Below are 12,935 nucleotides of genomic sequence, written 5' to 3'. Positions count from 1 at the left end.
ACTACCCTCTGCGTGATGTATTGGACAACACTACCCCAGCACTGGGAGGGGCTCATGTGGTGCAGTGATAGTGTCTCTATCTCTGGGCTAGGAGGCCTGGGTTCCTGTCCCATCTGCTCCAGAGATGTGTAAGAACATCATTGAACAGTATTGAAACTGTCCATTCTAACATAGCAGACAATCCAATAAATCAACTTGGGTGATACCTCAGACCCATTTCTGTGTGAGAGCAGGTCTCGTGATTGTGTCCACTAATACATTAAATGTGTATTAATTGATTTATCATTTGAAACTTGTTTTTCTTTTGTTTCTCCCAATCGAAGCCACCCTTGTGAAATGATCCCTTAAAGCATTATCACTTTTGATCTTGTTTCTGTGAAAACTCTTTTTTTACCCTTTTTCTTTTTAAAGCTAAATAAAGTCTGAATTTCCTCCTTTCCTTTTAATGCGATGAACTGGTCTTGTTTGGCGTGGGGAGGCAAAAATCACATCCTGCAATGGTGCAGTCCGGGGGGGGCTTTGAAGTTTTGATATCTGGTGACGCATCGTTTCAAGTTCCCCATGGCTTTGTTCAGTTTTTTTTTTAATCCAACTGGGAAGCAGAGTCATTTCTAATGCTATTAATAACCTAGAGTATTTCATCTCTCTTCTCATTCGACGGTCAGAAGGACATACAAATTACGGTGTTTGGTTTGATGTTCTGGGGTCAGCCAATCACTAACTAACTTCTGCCATGGGATGTCAAACACTGGTGTTTTGGAAAAAGTATGTTCAGATGGATGGCGTTTCTGTACTGTATGACTCTCTGACTGTGATGAAGCTGCCTCTATTTGGGCCTAATCTTGCAAACAGGCTAAATTCCACATGGAGTGCCCGCGGTGATATGTTTTTCTGAGGAAGGCTCCAGGAGGCTGTGGGTATCAAGTATACCCTGAGAAGGGGACTCCTTTTTATCAGGGGATTTTGGGTTGGGCGGTGTGAGGCGTACTTTAGGATGGTACTGGGGAGCAAGGCGGTGCTTCATTGGGAAAGGATGGTGGAGGGGAAGCTGGTAGGAGAGCCTCATTTTTGTCGGGAGTGGGGCACACATTGGTGCAGGTGTACTTCATTGAGAGGGCAGGACAAGGGGATCCTTGGGCCAACAATCGAGAAGCCAGTGTGTGAGGAGCAGCCAGTGATCTATATAGTTAGCTGTGACTACCATTGTGACCAACTTATCCTCTAAGCTGAATGCTGCAGCACTGTAATCTGAAACTCTCCATTCAGGAAGCCACCAGATTCATTTCAACCAGCATTTCTTTTAAGATGTGCACGTGTGATTTGTGGAACAATTCTAGGCTGGGAACAAAGAGGAAATAGAGAGAACATTAACTGTGACTAATGTATTCTGCTCAGTAAGGTGAGGATACTTTCAGGGAGGATCAATAGTTGATTATTAATTTATTTGAAGATTCCGTTATGTTGCCAGAAGAGTTTCTATAGCCAGTATTGAATTCCATCCAACTTGGCACCAAGATGATATGAAAGTACAGTGCTGCTAGGCTTGTGTTGCCCATGGTATTCTAGGAGTTATATCTAGGAGTCCTTTGGCAGAGTTGCCAACACCCTAGACCGGTGCAGCCTGACTTGGTATTGAATGCAAGATGCGTTGATGCTTCGGGATTCTTCAGGGTCTTGTGTGAAAACTTTTTTGTCTTTGCGACTGAAACTTTGCGGGGAAAAAAAAAACTTTGCTTCTTGAAAACTCAGGTTTTTGGATTCAAGACTCTGCTACAATTTCATTGGGTTGTATCTTGGAACAAAAGTAGTTGAGGTGCACTTCAGCCATGATATAATTTTGTTGGCAGAAGATGCTTCAGGGGTTGAATGGACCACTGTGTTCAGCGTATTATTTTCCTTCTTGCCCACCCAGTATTGTAAAAGTGAAGCAAAATTGTTATCATTAGCCCAAATCACCCACTGCTGCTTCTCAACCCTAGATGTTGCCTGACTCGCTGAATCTTTCTGACATTTCCTTTTTGCTTTTGTTTCAGATAGAGGCATTGCATTTTGGTAATACAGACCAGGTCAGGACTTGTACAAATAATGGTATGGCCCTGGGTAGTGTTGTAGAAGCTAGGGGTTAAGGTACAATAATTCTTTGAAATTTGCATCCCACATGGACAGGATGGTTCAGAAGGCGGTTAGCACGCTTGCTTTCATTGCTCAGGCCTTTGAGTATAGGAGTTGGGACGTTATGTTGAGGTTGTACAGGACGTTGGTGAGGCCTCTTATGGAGCACTGTGCTGTTTCGGTCGCCCTGTTTGAGGGGACAGTGAAACAGCCAGTGAGATTCTTTAAACTGGGGCTTCTGAACGAGAAGACGTCACGACGTGTTGAGGCTGGAAAAGAACAAATTTAGAGACAGCCAGTGAAAAAGTGTGCCAAGCGCAGAAAAGTCAGGAGAAACTACAAATTCAAAAAGACTGGGATTCAGAAATTAAACTGCAACAACGGTGGAAAGATTTAAAAAGGGCGCAGTCAGACAATTTTATTTTAAAATTTGGGTCGAAGAAATGTCTTGGTGTTTGAGAAGGATAATTAGGAACTGTCAATTTTTGCCTTAGTTTTGGGTGCGGAAGTTGAGACTGTGAAAGAATTGGGAAAATCAGAAAACAATATCGAGATACAGTATAGCCTCACAGCGCCAGGGACCCGGGCTCAATTCCCACCTCGGGCGAACTGTCTGTGTGGAGTTTGCACATTCTCCCCGTGTCTGCGTGGGTTTCCTCTGGGTGCTCTGGTTTCCTCCCACAGTCCAAAAGATGTGCAGGGTAGGTGAATTGGCTGTGCTAAATTGCTTATAGTGTTAGGTACGCTAGTCGGGTGTAAATGTAAGCGAATAGGTCTGGTTGGGTTGCTCCGCCCTGGGTTAGTCGGAGGGTCGGTGTGGACTTGTTGGGCCGAAGGGCCTGTTTCCATACTGTAGGAAATCTAATCTAATCTGTTATAGGAAGGGTATTATCAAACTGGAGGGGCTTCAGAAAAGATTTACTCAGAGCAAATTACTGCGGATGCTGGAATCTGTATTGAAAACAACAAATGCTGGTGGTCTGAGCAGTCAGACAGCACCCATGGGGAGACAGCAAACTAACACTTCAAGTCTAGATGACTCTTCATCAGATTTATCGTGATGTTGCTGGAAATGGAGGATTTGAAATATAAAAATAGACTGGAAAGGCTCTGAAGTTTTTCACTGGCGCATTGAAGGTTGAGGAGTGACCTTTATAGAGGTTTATAAAATTATGAGGAGCATAGATAAGGTGAATGACAAGGGTCTTTTCCCTAGAGTAGAGGTTATTTTTAAGGTGAGAGGAGAAAGGACATGAAGGACAACTTTTTTTTTAAACACAGTGGTTAGTGTGTGGAATGATCTGCCGGGGAAGTGGTAGATGCAGTTACAGTTACAATGGTTAAAAGACATTTTGGATAAGTTCATGAATAGGAAAGGTTTGGAGGGATATGGGACAAGTGCAAGCAGGTGGGACTAGTTTAGTTTGGGAACGTGATCAGCATGGACTGGTTGGGCCAAAGGATATTTTCAATGCTGTATAACGCTATGACTCTATTTCCATCATCTGCAGTACTTTGCTTCTGTAAAACTGAATATTGTTTACCATGCCCGAGGCGAGGCTGGTTGATGGTTAAGAATGAAGGCCGGCACATCACGATGGCGTGACCTCTGGACATAACACTGGGCACTGCCTTCACTCCTCGATAAGCATGGTCCTGATGTCTGAAAGGGTGTTTGAAGGGGAAGGCAGTGTCTGAGGACTAGCATGTCTGGCTTGGGGTTTAAAAGGCAGTCTGATTTGGGGACTGCACTGTCTCCCACTAAGGCTGACTTGCTCATCAGAGTTGCGAGGTAGGCACCGAATGGCAGCTGAGGGACTGGAGAGCGTGCAGTGGCAGGGTGATGAATGGAGTGAGTGTATTTAGGATCCTTTGGAGGAAGTGTACTTTGCATGGCATGTGAATAGAACAAGTGGCGTTCAAGGGAAGAGAAAAGAAACTGGGCGTAGGGGTCTTTAGAGAACAAAGACATGGTAAAGAGAAGTATATAGGTGTGTATATACCTATAGGCGCCTATAGACCTGTATCTGTTTAGCAAAAGTGAACACTGTGACACCACAGATGCTTCTACTACTGGCTGTAGATCGATATTTATTTTAGGAATAAATGTTCAGTTGCAAAGATGCAGGGATATTACAAATGGATGAAATAAAGTATGAATACTATTTTACGCCTACTAAAAATCAGAAATCACGGGAAAAGCTCACCAGGTCCGGCCGCATCCTTGGATGGAAAGCAGAGTTGACGTTTTGGGGCAATTACCCTTCTTTAGAAGTCCAGTTTTTTCCCGCGATTTCTGATTTTTGTCTCTGCACACTGGGGGTTTAAAATTTTTTTTTTTTTTAACAGCTGCTTGCAGTGAGACCTCTACTTGGATGAACTTGCTGCTCTAAGGCATGATGCTTGAGAGATTTTCGAAGGGAGGGACAGAACAGCAGTTGTGATCACACCCTGTGGGCAGATCATTTGGCTTTGGGTGATGAATCATGGACAGCAGGGTGACGTTCACTGAGTATGAACTTAAAACCTTTTGTCTTGTTGGCTCCGAAGAACCTTTGGACCATTGCTTTGAAGGTATTGAAAGTTTCTAACGCTAAGCAAGAGGGTGTGCTGATATTTGGAGGTGCTTTTGACTGTTTGGTAAATGAGTCTTGATGTCTTAGTAGTTCTTACTTCTGGAAGTATTTTTCAAAGTTAATTCAGCAGTAGGCCCCCTCTCAGCCCCCTCCTGTTGCTGATCATCCTTCTTTATTGACTTGGATTCTTCTGGAAAAATCACTAAAAAGGAACGGTCAAATGTTATGAATTTGGAACACCGCTAAATGCAAAATTATAGGGAAAGCTGTTTGACTGATGAGGAATGCTGGGCATAATACTTTGTTGCTTACTTTGATTGATTATTCAGTTTCAGGCAGGCTGTTGAAACGTCCAGTTTCTAATGTTGCGTGTAATTGGCTTGTTAATGCAGAGTTTTATAGCTGTGCTGGCTAATGGTGTGTGGAGATGGGTTCCAGTTGCAGGAGATTGCCCGAAGACACAGCAGTGCAGCCATATTGTTGTCTCAAGTTCATGAAACTTCATTATCCACAATGTGCAGTTAGGATGTGACAATGCAATATTATCACCAGGAATGTCAGCAGCAAGTCTTCAACCAGTGCTGATCGTAAACTTGATTTGAAGCTGTTTAGTAAGGATTAATGTAGCAATCATTCAATTTAACAATTAATTCTGCTGGAGTGTGTAATAATTGCTAAAGTATTAACAGCGATGGTAATACTTTTATTGCTTAATAGCCAAGGGAAAAATGTGAATCTTGTTTGAAACAGACTCTGGCTTTGAAAATAGGCTGTAGAAAGATTTGGCATGTAAATACTTTGGGCCGCCTTTGTATTCCCTTGTCTAATCTGGTGCTGGTGTTTAATCCAACAGGCATACAAATTGCACACAAAGGCATTTGAAAACAAAGGCCTCAGTTATGATTTGGAAGATTAATATGAGATATTCATGAGGCATCAATGCAGAAATGTTTGCAGTTTTGTCAGGTTAGATTTTCTAAGGATAGTCAGCAGAATTTCTCTATCAGCCTCAGAACCAGAAAAAAAGAACCTTTGCTGTGTTGTTTATTCCAAAACCTGAATATTCCTCTTTTTTTTTAAAATTAATTTTTAATTTAGGACAGACCTTCGACGATCTGATCTGTTAGGTGGGGGGAATCGCGACCATGTCATCAGTATTCCAAAGGAGATGAAGTGGTGCTTGCTTCAGCGTCCTCTATCAATCTTTCGGGCAATCTCGTGAACAATTTTATATGATCATTAGCACTTTTCTGTTTCTGAGAGGTTGCTATGCACGAATTAGTTGCTGTGTTTCCTGGCGTTGACTACAATTCAAAATGATAGAACCTAAAAAATAGGAACAGATGTTGGGAGGTTTGTATAGGTCTTGTCAGTAGCAATAAAGTGGTCGAATTTATAAATGGAATTAGACGCAGCACTAGTAAAGAATGAATGGATGCGATCGGAGATTTTAATTTTGATAGAAACAGCCCACCTGCTTATTGCAATCTCTATTATTCATATTGGCAAGGCCAGCATATATTAACCATTCTTCATTACTCTGGAGAGAATGGTGCTGAACTGGCACACTGATCTGCTACCACTCATGTGGTGTAGATGCACCTACTGTACTGTTAGGAGTGGTGTTCCAAGATTGACCAATAAGCAGTAAAGGGACAGCGATATTGTTCCAAATTATCATGTGTGGCTTGGAGAAGAACCTGCAGGTGGTAGTGTTCCTGTGCTCCTTCTGCCACGCGGTTGAGGTCATGGTCTTAGAAAGTACAGTCAACGGAGGCGTGGCCAATTGCTATATTACTACTCTCGAATGCATTATTCCAAATTGTACCTGCGGTGACAGTAGTAACTGCACTTTATTTTGGATGATGTTTAGTCGTGAGTGTAGTTGGAGCTGCATTCTTTCAGAAAACTGGACAGCGTTCTATCACACTGCTGATTTGAGTCTTGTAGTTGGTGGACAGGCAGTGGGAAGACAGGAGGTGAGTTTCTTATTGCATGTTCTCAACCTCTGACCTGGTCTTTTATTGAGTCACTGTATTTATGAAATTGTTCAGCTAAGTTTCTGTTCACTGTTGATAATGGGGGATTCAGTGATGGTAGTGCCATTGAGTACCAAGGGATGATGGTTTGATTCTCTCTTGTTGGAGATGGTCATTGCCTGTGACTTGTGCAGCATGCTTGTGATTTTCTACATCCATGCAAATATACTAACTCCGCCACCATGGGCTCTTCTAAGTTGTTTACTGTACGGTTCCTTATCAAATTGCGTTTTTGCAATTCAAATGTGTATCTCTGCTGCTTCCCCATCATTTATCTGGTGTGCTACCTCCTCAAAGAATCTGAATAAATTTGTCAGGTATGATTTCCCTTTCATGAAGCTGTACTGATCCTGCTTGATTATATCATGTAATTTTAACGCTCTGCTATTACATTCTTTATAATAGAGGCAGTATCCCACAATCTGGTGGTAAGCAACCTTACCAATGGATACCTTTTTTGTTTCCTTCCCTGTTATATTGCCAGTTTTCCATTCCTCTGGCACTTTTCCAGAATCTTGGAAGATTACTACCAGTACATCCACAATTTCTGTAGCTACTTTTTAAAATTTTCATTCCATTAACTCCAGGAGACATATCTGTCTCCAGCCTCATTAGTTCCCTAGTACTTTTTCTTCACGATAGTTAATGTGTAGGCAGTCCCTACATTGTAAATGGGTTCCCTTCTGGATTCCATTAACAAGTCTATTTGTATGCAGGTCGGAACACAATGCAAGACAATATAAAGTAGCTGTTTGTAGGTTGGATTTTTAAAATTAATACTTTATATTAATATTAAAACTATTCCTGCATGAGATCTCATTCACAGTTCTATGTGAAAATTAAACTCACCTGTGATTAGTGCTCTGTTCTTTGTTACATGCCGCCTTGGGGCGGCATGGTGGCACAGTGGTTAGCACTGCTGCCTCACAGCGCCAGAGACCCAGGTTATTCCCACCTCAGGCGACTGACTGTGTGGAGTTTGCACGTTCTCCCCGTGTTTGCGTGGGTTTCCTCCGGGTGCTCCGGTTTCCTCCCACAGTCCAAAAATGTGCAGGTCAGGTGAATTGACCATGCTAAATTGCCCGTAGTGTTAGGCAAGGGGTAAATGTAGGGGAATGGGTCTGGGTGGGTTGCGCTTCGGCGGGTCGGTGTGCACTTGTTGGGCCAAAGGGCCTGTTTCCATACTGTAAGTAATCTAATCTAATTATCTCCTGATTTATTTTCCGTCCCAACGTATAGTTAATCTTAGAGGATCTATGGACTCTTCCTACCAGTGTCCTCTTCTCTTTGTTATTTCTTACCTCCTGCAACATGGATTCTATGTCTTCCAATCCAAGGTCATATGTTGCTATCATATTTAGTTCATCTCGAAATGATAAAGCTACCCCTCCATCCTTTCTTTCCTATGTGTCCTCTTGAGAAATCATATACTCCTGAATGTTTGTTTGTTTGTTTAGCTTTGATCACCTTGTAACCATGTCTCCATAATGATCACGCCCATTAACATCTCTTTGTGCCATTAATTCATTTTTCAATGAATAAATGCAGCCCCATTATCTTTTAGAAATCCAGGGTATGGATGATCAGGTCCTAGGGGTTTGTTGAACTTTAGTTCTGTGAGTTTCTTGAATAACGTTTCTCTGCTGACATTAATTCCCTCTCTCTCTATTTAGTCCATGTTTCTTATATCCTACTTTGTCTTCTACTGTCAAGGCAGATAAAAAATGTTTGTTCACAATCTCTGCTAATTCGTCATTTTCCATCATAATTTCTCCTGAATTTGTTTCTAAGGCACCAATGCTTACTTTAGCTATTTCCTTTATATAAACTTGGAAACGCTCATGTATTTTTGTTTTTATCCTTCCGGCTAGATTACTCTCATCATTCTATTCTTTTTTTTCCTTTTTATCAACCTTTTAGTGACCCGTTGCTAGTCTCTAAAATGCTCTCAACCCTCAGACTGTGCAAGGTTACAAATCTCTTGTAGCTCTTAGAGCAATAATACCTTTGATTTCCTGAGTATGCTATGAATGGATCTTTCTTATTGAGTTTTTGTTTATCTATGAAATATGCATTTGTTGAATATTTTGAATTCTTTAAATCTTCTACACTGTTTACTTCATGCCCTTCTTGTCTCTTAACTCAAACAACCTTGTCCAGTTTTTCCCTCACATTTATTCATTGTCTTCAAGTTGGAAATTTTTATTTGTGATTGGAGTCCGTGGTTTTCAAAGTTTACGTGGAATTCGATTAGATTAGATTACTTACAGTATGGGAACAGGCCCTTCGGCCCAACAAGTCCATACCGACCCGCTGAAGCGCAACCCACCCAGACCCCTACATTTACCCCTTCACCTAACACTACGAGCAATTTAGCGTGGCCAATTCACCTGACCTGCAAATGTTTGGACTGTGGGAGGAAACCGGAGCACCCGGAGGAAACCCACGCAGACACGGGGAGAATGTGCAAACTCCACACAGTCAGTCGCCTGAGGCGGGAATTGAACCCGGGGTCTTTGGCGCTGTGAGGCAGCAGTGCTAACCACTGTGCCACCGTGCTGCCCACAAATGTAAAGGGTGGAATTATAATTTGCTAGTTCCCAGCCAACCTTTTCCCAAAGGATGACAAATTAAACAAAGGAAATTCAGCATGTCCACAAAGACCCTTACTAATTTTTGTAGATGCACCAAAGAAAGCGTCCTATCTGGATGCATCACTGTGTGGTTTGGCAACTGTTCTACCCAAGACTGCATGAACATACACATAACAACCTTCCATCCATTGTCTCCCTCTATACTTCCCACTGCCTCTGGAAAGCAACCAACATAATCAAAGTCCCCTCCCACCCCAGTTATACTCTCTTCCACCCTTTACATTTAGGCAGAAGATGTAAAATTACGTACCGTATGCAGAGGAACCTCGATTGTCCAAACAAGATGGGTGGGCACTGTTTCGTTTGGAGAATTGATTATTCGGTTAATTGAATCAATGCCTTTCCTGTGGGGCTCGGAGTTTTATGTTACGTCCGCTCCCCGTTCAGGAGACTAGTACACCATGCACGAGGCCCCCCCCCCCACCCCCTCCTAGGGGCAGCCGAACTGACACCAACAGTAAGACTGCTGCTGCCTTTGTGGAGTGAGTCTCCAAGCACACACGCGCACACACACACACACACACACACAAACTTTTTTTACTGCGACTTTTTGACAGGTTCTGCCTTTGCCCTGTACAGGACAATGTTGGAGAGATTATCTGGGGAAGCTGGGTTTAGGGTACACCCCTGTGTAGAACTCCAGGGAAAGTGTGGGGAGAGAGAGAGAGAGGGCGGGCAGACAGTCATTTGGAGACGGTGCCTGGAATCCCATCGATGTCCAGGACTGTTCTCAGCAGCATTTCAGTGAGCCGGGTTCATGTTTCATAATTGTAAAACAAAAGATGCAGACAGTGTTGAAAGCACGTCTTTGATGTAATGTTTCTATCAGGATCTTGGGATCTCCTTCGGATAATCTGAAATGTGGGTAATTGATATTCGGATAATGGAGGTTCCTCTGTACACATAGCAATAGATTCAAGAACACTTCGTCCCTGTTGTTATCAGAGTTTTGAATCTCTCTCTCTCTCTCTCTCTCTCTCTCTCTCCTCTACCCTACCCTGATACACTTTTTGTATGGTATGATCTGCTTGTAGAACATGCAAAACACTTCTCACTGTATCTCAGTACATGTGACAACAATAAATGCAATCAATCAACAAACCTGTCCACACAATAGGTTTTTCCCTAGTTGGCTCCACGATATATTACTCCAGGAACATGTCACAGAAAGATTGAGAAACACTTGCATTTTGGAGTCACACTTGCTGCTGTTCTCCCTCTTGACTTGGTGATTACATGAAGAATACATTGTATCCTGGAGCACCAACATTTGGCTTCGGGTACAATCCATGGTCTGGCATAGGCTAGGTGAGGTTGGCCTCAGTCATGAAAATTTAAGACGCTGAAATTATGCTGGGTTAGAGCTAGTTAAAAGGGAGCAGGATTCCCAGTTCTTATTGTTCCTCTGCTGGACAGCGGGTGAGGACAGTATTGGGTTCATACATGCCTGTCAGAGGAAGAGTATTGCCATGGAGAAGATGCTCAATGTATGCAAAACTCAAGACCCAAGCCATTCAGCCTCTCAGCAGAGGAGAACCCTCTAATCCCAGGGACGTCATTGTTCTGTTGCTTCAAGTGCTGAGTTGGGAAGGAGTGAACGGACTATCTTTCTTGACCCATTCCTCCACTGGTCAGTGACAAAGTTTGAATTTCAAAATGGAGGTAATATTGCAGGTTTTATATATATGGGGTGGCACGGTGGTTAGCACTGCTGCCTCACAGCGCCAGAGACCTGGGTTCAATTCCCGCCGCCTCTGTGTGGAGTTTGCACATTCTCCCTGTGTCTGCGTGGGTTTCCTCAGGGTGCTCCGGTTTCCTCCCACAGTCCCACAGGCGAATTGGCCACGCTAAATTGCCCGTAGTGTTAGGTGTAGGGGAATGGGTTTGGGTAGGTTGCGCTTCGGCGGGTCGTGTGTGGACTTGTTGGGCCGATGGGCCACACTGTAAGTAATCTAATCTAATCTAATCTAATCTAATATATCAACTGCGCGTAGCTCAGTGTCAGAACCAAGTCAGCCCGGTTCTGTAAGCAATGAGTACAAAGCTACAAACAAATCTTATTTGAACAAAGATGTGAAGTTTATTAACAAATGGCTCAAACTATGCAATTAGGTACAACAATCCTTCTCTTGAAAAGTAACACACAATCTCCAAGTCTGTAAAGCTGTAGAGTGTTATCTTAAAAGTACTTTGGCCAAGTCACAGTTGAGTTAGGGAAGAGGAATTCTTCACAGCTTAGATGTTGGACTGTTCTCAGTCTCTGTGCGAGGGGCGTTGCTGTTGTGTTCTGTGCCAGTTGTTATTTTGGAGTCCAGGTACATGAAAGGAAACATTTCCAAATTTTGACTGAGCTATTGGCCCTATTTCCAGGATGTGGGTCAGCTGTAGTTTCCGTCCTTTTCCTGTAGGAAGCATTGAATAGAATCCTATGCTTTGAATGAAGAATAATAATTACTGTCGAAGGCAGGTGCTATCACAATGTGATGAAGTATGTGTTTTCATTAAAAAAAAACTCACTAAATTTTGTTTTCTTCTTGGTAGGTCTGAGAAGTGGCTACTCAGCATCAGTTGCATAAGCAGAATGTACTCAGGAAATAAAATGAGGCTCCTACAGTTTGAAACAGTATTTCAGATATAGCTGAATAGTTCCAAGTGCTTTTAGTCACAATTATACAAACTAATAATTTACTTTACTTTGCAGGTACTTATTTTAATGATCTATTTTTCTCCCTGAATAGGTCAGCCTGTCGGCCAGGTCTATATATGCAATAGTTATTCAGATGAGAGAGAAAACTGTTTCCAGGGAATTTAGTTTCATTGTTTCATATCTCATGGTCAGTATACCTACAAGGATTGTGCACGTGATATTATTATCATAGTATGTGAATTGTCGGCGTAAAGGTCCCCTACTTCATCTTACCCTGAGATCACTTAGAGTCATACAGCACAGAAACAGGTCCTTCAGTTCAACCAATCCATACTCTCAAACTAAATTAGTCCATCTGCCTGCGCTTGGTCCATATCCCTCCAAACAATCTTATTCATGTACTTCTCTAATTGGCCTTTAAGTGCTATAATTGTACCCCTATCCACCACTTCCTCTGGAAGTTCATTCCACACACAAACCACAGTGTGTTTAAAAGAAAAATTGCCTCTCGTGTCTTTTTTAATTTTCTCCTCTCACCTTAAAAATATGCCTAGTCATGAAATCCCCCACCCTAGAGAAAAGACAGCTACCATTCACCTTACCTATATCTCTCGTGGTTTTATAAATCTCTATAAGGTCACTTCTCAACCTCCTACGTTCCAGGGAAAAGAAGTCACAGCCTATTTTTATAACTCAAACTCTCCATTTGCAGCAATGTCCTAGTAAATATTTTCTGAACCTCTCCAGTTCAGGGCGACCGAAACTGGACACAGTCCTTTAGAAGAGGCTTCAGAAACATTCTGTACAAACTTAACGTTCTGTCCCAATTGCTACATTCAATGGTTTGAGCAATGAAGGTGAGTGTGCTAAATGCTTTCTTAACCACCCTATCCTTCTGTGAGGCAAG

General features: G+C 42.5%; 1 protein-coding gene and 1 long non-coding RNA gene across 3 annotated transcripts in view; one reads left to right on the top strand and one right to left on the bottom strand.

Annotated features, from left to right (window-relative positions):
- The window catches only part of dgkza (diacylglycerol kinase, zeta a), a 553,752-nt gene that overhangs the window by 18,917 nt on the left and 521,900 nt on the right, over positions 1-12,935 (top strand). The window lies entirely within an intron of this gene.
- LOC148146997 (uncharacterized) overlaps positions 11,778-12,935 on the bottom strand; it is a 74,826-nt gene continuing 73,668 nt past the window's right edge. The window contains exon 4 of the long non-coding RNA XR_015760208.1: positions 11,778-11,812. This is a non-coding gene — a long non-coding RNA (uncharacterized LOC148146997). The remainder of the gene's footprint in view (positions 11,813-12,935) is intronic.

This window comes from Chiloscyllium plagiosum, unplaced genomic scaffold, assembly GCF_037043375.1.
Source record: "Chiloscyllium plagiosum isolate Xiang-an unplaced genomic scaffold, Cpla_swu_hap1 HiC_scaffold_18, whole genome shotgun sequence".
NCBI classification, from domain to species: domain Eukaryota; kingdom Metazoa; phylum Chordata; class Chondrichthyes; order Orectolobiformes; family Hemiscylliidae; genus Chiloscyllium; species Chiloscyllium plagiosum.
Note: the sequence above shows the minus strand (reverse complement) of the source record. Positions and strands in the feature narration are given on the sequence as shown.